Source organism: Cottoperca gobio, chromosome 10 (genome assembly GCF_900634415.1).
Source record: "Cottoperca gobio chromosome 10, fCotGob3.1, whole genome shotgun sequence".
Classification (NCBI taxonomy): domain Eukaryota; kingdom Metazoa; phylum Chordata; class Actinopteri; order Perciformes; family Bovichtidae; genus Cottoperca; species Cottoperca gobio.
The window spans coordinates 12254976-12261891 of NC_041364.1; positions in this window are offsets into that span (position 1 = coordinate 12254976).

A 6916-nucleotide genomic window follows, 5' to 3' on the forward strand; every position below is an offset into this window, starting at 1 on the left:
CTTTGATCTGCTCAGCAGTCTGAGACACTAAAACATAACGGTGACGCTGCCTTTGTCTAGCTAGAGCCGTTTATCTTTGTTTCCTGTCAATCTCTAATACAAACTATGTATTAAAGCTAAACATACTAGTAATTTTAAAAGGGGACAATATTCATGTTCAAGCTTATACTTCTATTTTTTCTCTTTCACAAACGGTCTGTCTGAATATACCTGTATATTCTAATGAGCATGCGACATAGGAAGGGGAGCCACATCTGAATGGCTTGTTGAATCTCATGTTTTGTGTGTGGGTTGGTCGGCACTCCAGTTACCCAAATGTATATGCACAAGCACTGAAAAATACTTTTTCATGATATGTCCCCTTTAAAGGGCAATCACAGAGGCTGAATTCTTTATTTGTTTGTGTTCTTCCACAGACATCTCTCTCTGGAGTTTCCAGACATCTTTAAAGCTCTGCTCACTTCCTCTAGCTGCAGGCTGATTAGACCGAATCCCTTTCATCACTTTGGTTTTCTTCTTCGTTCATGTCTGACTGTCTGTCACTTTCTAGTCTGCTTTAGCCCGCAACTTCTTTTCAGCTTCCTGTCATCTCTGAAAACCCTGTAAACATCCTGTCAAGCCGTGCCAGGCAGTAACCAGCCTGCATGATTTCACTTATCCTATCCACGCAGCCTGCCCACAGGGGCCTCCCTCTGGCATACAGATCCAACCTGTTTGGATGCAGATCAGTGTGCTCTGTGGTGATCGGGGCACAGGTGGTGGCACCTGAGGACAGCTATTAGCATAGAAAACCCTCTCTGGATGAACATCCACAGCAAAACACAGACAATACAAATGAATCTTCTTTTCTTCAGCCATAGTAAGGCTACGAACCTGATACTAGTTTAATACCAGCTCATGACTTGTATTGCATTCCACTGTTTGTCTGTTTTACCACCTTACACTATTTCATGAAGCACAAATGTTGAAATGTGAAATCTACTTCAAAATCAGAAACAAACCCCCTTCAGAGGAAACTTTCCCGGAAGAACAAAACAAGAAGAAATGTGCTGGCTCCTCTCAGTCTTCAAAGTGCTCTTGTGTTGGGAATAAGAGGAAGATGTAATCTCAATCATCCTTCTTCTACTTCCTGTTTGTTTACTGGCTCCACTGGAAGAGCTTCCAAAAGGAAAAACAACAGCAAAAGATGACTCCACTGTCTCATTTAAATGTCAAGGCTAATAGTTTATCTTTCATTGGGAATTGTTTTACATTTTTTGACCTAATCTCCGTATTTTAACCTTTTTTTCTTCCCATTTGTGAGTTTCTCAGACGGCGCAGCAGATGGCGTTAGATTCTTCCTCCTTATGTCTCCACGTCACTGAACTCTCACATTATCAGGGCAGACCAGAAGGGAAGTTGAGTCTTAACCAAATGAAGTATTAAATATTCAGCGTCTCAAAGTGCCTGCTGATGAAACAGCTGATGATGCTGATGGTTGATGAATGATGACGGACACTGACGTGGTTTTTCAAACGGATGGTTCACTGGCAACGACCACGAGGACTCAGATCCAAAGTTTCCGTCATTAGAGCTTAATGAAACATTCAGCAGCTCCTCTTCTTTTTCATTAGATATTCGCTTCAGGTCCTCCTTCTTTGAGTCGGGCGGACTTAGCCTCTATTTTTTCATTCAGAGAAGAGAAGGAGTGAAAGTAGGAGGGATGAGGAAATGAGAACAGAGAGCTGGGAAGAAGAGTTTTTGTGCAAATGTGTGTGTGTGTGTTTGTGAGAGTGCACACTTTGCACATATATGACTAAACACATGTGTGTATCTCTGTGCACATAAGCTTTGATGTGAATTATAGTGTGTGTGTTTTTCCCTGTGTGTATGTGATCTGCACCTGTGTGTGTGTGTGTGTGTGTGTGTGTGTGTGTGTGTGTGCGTGTGTGTGCGTGTGCGTGTGCGTGTGCGTGTGTGTGTGTGTGTGTGTGTGTGTGCGCGTGTGTGCACTGCTGCTTAGCTCTAAAATGTTGTCATATCACTTTTATTGCACCATAGGGCACGCAGTGCATGTTAAATACAAAATATAATGCATAATAATTCATATGGAAGAGGCTCTCAGTGGTGGAGACACCGTTCGTGCCCCCCACACCCCCAGTGCAGTAATCAATCCGCAAGCTGCATACAATTAACACTTCCATCACTCTCATCTGCTGAGGAGGGAGGAGAAGAGAGTCGATAGAGGTGTTTGTATTCAGTCCACAGAAACCAATTGGGTATTTTGTGGTAAAGCAAATAAGACTAAGGTGCGGCTAACAAAATTGTAAATTGCATTTTCATTAACACTTTTAAAACTTACACCCTGGTGTGCCATGTGCTAACTGTCAGTGTCCAGGAATAGTATTGACAGGGCTCGAGAACAACAGCATCCACAGGCAAGGTGATGCTGCCCGTCTCTAAAACATTTATGGCAACACAAAAAAAACAACAGTAAATATTTCAAGCAAGCTGAAAATGATATGGTTAACAGCTTGGTGTTAGTGTGTTTCTTACTGCTTTATGTTTTGTGCAAGTTCACCTCGAGTTGAACGAGATTTTGAAGAGCTTTCTGAAATGTGCTATCTGTGTATCGGCCAGAGGGAGTAGGTTAGATTTGGCTGCAAAGTGTTTTTCATATCTTGACAGGTGACATAAAGTATGTAGGCGATGTACAGCAGTACATTTTCCTGGGAGATTCCATGTGGGACAAAAAAACAACAGTGGCCTTGAGGAGAGAAATAGACATGTCATGGAGAGAAAGCTCTAAACTGTACAGACTCACTCATGTATGCCCGTGTACCATAGAAATATAACATTGTCTCCACTAATCAGGCGGTTAAGACTGGAAACCAATACAGAAAACTCAACAGACCTCTTGTTTTGAATCAGTTAAAGGGTCAGTGCACCCAAATGACTGTTTGAAAAAGCTGATTTTGTATAGAGCCACAATTCTAGGCTATGGTTTTGGGTGAGTATAAGGCTAAAGAAATAACTGGATAACACACTTTATCTGTCTTCTTGGTACAGCCACCTGGAGAAGTCCATCATTCACTCTCCTTTTTAGATCTTTTTGGTCTCCACCAGCTCCTGAGGGAAATACCTGGCTCTGTAGTAGCTAAATGCTCCACCATGTTCACCAGCTGGTCGCTAAATTTGTGTGTCAGTCATATGGTGCTGAGCAGGGAGTGTGCAGTGGGTTTTAAACCCCCCTCACATATTTGGAATCAGTGATTTTTAAATTGTTTTTTATTTTATGCATTTTTGCTTAATAGATGATTCAGAATGACTGATTATCAAAATTGTTGCAGATTACTTTACTTGGATCAACTATCATTTTAGCTCTATACCGAAGAAATAGTCCCAAAGTCCCATTGATTTTTATTTTATTTTTAATGTTTTAGCCCAACAAACAAAATCCCATTCAACACCATTGCACTGGTGTTACAGCAGAAGGGTCAGAGATGGACATCTTAAAACATAATAATAAAAATAAACAAAAAACATAAAAAGAAAGACTAGCCACATGGCTTTAAACTAATATATATTTCTACTTCCCCTAAACGTCCTTTCAGCTTCCTGTACTCTCCGTAAATCCTCTAAATATCTTGTCACGCTAATAGAAGCTAATAGAAGCTAATAGAAGTTATTCATTTTTGGTAATTTGGGTGAAATGATCAATGATTTTAGTGATATGTAACAGCATGTGTAATGCTATGCCATTCGAGAGACAAAATGCTTTGGCTTTGGCCTGATTGCAGTCAGGCCTCGTTGCACAGCTTGGACTCTGTAAGTTTGTAGTCTGTGTAGGAGAAGCTGATGTCAGCGGCATTACACCTCGTTCCCATGTCTGTCATGATGGCTGAGCTCGTCTCCTCCACTCCTCACTCCAGTAAATCAATCTGTTTGTTCTGATGACTCAGACGACACTGAGCCTGTTTGGGCCAGTAAGTGGCCGGGTGCAATTTTCCTTCCTTGTACATTTCTCCATCTCTCTGCTCCGTCCTGCCATCTTGTTTCTTCCATCTACCCTCTCTCTCCTCACCTCCATTATATGTTTCCTACCAATTCTTTGCTCTAATTCGCTTTTCCCCACCGTCTCTGTTTTCCCTCCCTAACCTCCTCCCATCTGTCTTCCCTTCAAAATTCTCCACTCTCATCGTCTCGCTCTCTTCGCCTTCCTTCCCACAGTCATTGCCCCACTGTCTCATTTCCTTCACTCGCTCCGTCTTTCCTTCCCTCCACGCGGCCCTCCCAATCCTCTTGCATCATCTTCCCTTCTCTGTGTGGTCATGACTATGACAGATTCCTTCCAGACTTCGTCTGATAAGACTGAGCAGCAACTAACCAACCAATTTATTATTCACTGCCTGCTCGCCACATTTCCTCTGCTTGTCAACACTTTCTTTTTCTGCTGTCAAATGCTTTCTACCCTTTCCCCTTTCTTACTACTACACTGTCCAACCTTATCTGTTTCTTTCCTTGTACCCTCCGTCCAGTCATTCAAGCAATCGCAATTCAATCGCAATCTAGTAAAATGTCCACTGTATTCTGGTTAATAAATGATGAGAGCGAGGTAGGCTGCAGAACCCAGACAGTGTAGCAGCACAGACGATGTCCGACTTAATGTCTTGGAAGAGTATGGCGCTGGGCCTAATGTGATGTTGCTGTTTAGTCTTATTGCACTGCAAAGTGCAGGTCTGCAAAGCTATTTTGGTTTCCTTGTTTAAACCACTGAGAAGCTAATGCTTCAATTACTTTGCCCGTTTGTGTTCGTCAGCAGAATAGATTTTTTATTCATAAGACTTTTAAATTAGATTCCTTGAAAGATTATTAAAGAAGACATTTGTAAAGATTCATCGCAGTTTTGGATAAAATGTCCTAAACTCAAGGTTCTTCCATATTTATTATAATGAAATCCTGGCAACCACAGCTGCCAGTTTGTTACTGTAACAATATCAGGTTTTATTTATTTATTTAAAATGTACTTTTCAAGGAAATTCCTCTGGAAATCAATAATGAAGATCTAAGTAGAAAAGTCTCACAACGTTGAACTCTCTTTAGTTAATCTGTAATTAGTACCACATCACAAAGTTATTTCCAGGAAACCTCAAAGAAAAATGACAGAATTAGTTGTTTCAGAAAACGCCCCAAAATGACATTGTGTAGGTTTAAGGGAGCCCTGTTGCGTACGTAATTATGACTGTTGTTCATTGGGAGCACAAGGGAAAGTTGCATTTGAGATCGTGGTGGTTGGATGGGTTGTAGAAACTGTCTGTCGGTCTCTGACTTTAAATGTGATTATCCTCTTTGATCTTTCTCCACCCTTCCACTGACTCCTGGTCGATGACTTTGACCCCTTTCCAATTGATGCAGTGACCTCAGTTTGATCTGATGTTCACAGACAGCTGATGCCGTCGGTTTCCACTGATCTTTCACTCCCAGGCTTACCAAGGTCATTTCCATTTCACTGATGACGAGTCTACAAACGGTCAAGTGATGCTACAACACAAGTCTTCTTCTCTTGGCTTTACTAAGCAGCGGAGATCTCACTCATTACCGTCACCCGCCGAAGTTCTGTACTTTGGTTTGCTCCAAGTTCAGGAATGAATCTCCTCAAACAGTACGTCTTACATTTTTGCTTTTTAGACCATTTTCATCCATATTGTGCTACAGCCCAGAAGCTAAGAAACAAGGAACTTCATTCCAGATCGAAACATCTATTTATTCTAAGATTAAAGTGATATAAATAACCCCAAGAACAATTCAGCAGAGGTTTGTTTTCTTTCAGTGACTACTGAGTTCTGGGATTTAAGGCTTTTTGAGCAACTTAAAAAATAAAAATAGAGTTCTTTTATATTCCAGTTGACAAACCAATCGATCTTGCCACACAGCCCCTTTAGAAACTGTTGTGGAGGTTTTGGTTGTATCACAGAATCCTATGCTTCCAGAAATGTTTGTGATCTACTGTTACCAAGGTCAAGGAATAACTCCCTCTATTCCATTATGTTATTTATTCACTGATTGCATTCTGTTCTCTTCAAATAAATTCATTCAGTTCTGTTTGAAAACTTGGCATTTAGAAAATGTTAACTTTGCAGAGAATGATCAAAACAGCCTGTTTTTCCAGCTTTTCCACTGTTTTTTTCTTTTTTCAGTTTACCCAGTGAAGTTCAGCGTGTTTGATCAACCAAAAGATTTCTCTCCACTATTAGATGTGTGTGTAACCGCTCCATTGAAGTTAAACATCGTCACTACGGCAAATCACGCTCCCTTATCTCGTCTGTTCAGCCGAGCTTTCAGAATTTAATCAGCGTGTCTGTGTGTCGCTGCTGTAGTGTGTATTTAAAAACCTTTTTGATATATTGCCACTCTTACTTGTGGGTGTTTGTATGTGTGTGAAATGCGGTTGTTATTGTTTGATTTTGATTAGAGACTGTTGTCAGCCTCGGCCTCTGTCTGCAGAGTGTGTGTGTGTGTGTGTGTGTGTCTGTGTGTGTGTGTGTGTGTGTGTGTGTGTGTGTGTGTGTGTGTGTGTGTGTGTGTATGTGTGTGTGTGTGTGTGTGTGTGTGTGTGTGTGTGTGTGTGTGTGTGTGTTGGGGTGTCTCTCTCTCACCTTTATCCAGTGCTCCTTTTTTCCATTTTCTTTGTCTATCTACCCCCCTGCCTCTGTTCTCCTATTAATTTTTCTTTCTCTCTTTCTGCCTTCCCTCTCATTTTTATTCTCTGCATTGATCCTCAGCTGTTGAGCCAGTAGCTTTTAATGAATGCCACCATGGCCAAATAGCTTTCACATTGGCCTTGATGGCCTCATTTCAGCCACAGCTATGGCTCAGCTGTAAATTGTTTTCTTAACTAAAGCCATGTGATGAATATCAATAGGGGCTGCAGTCGATA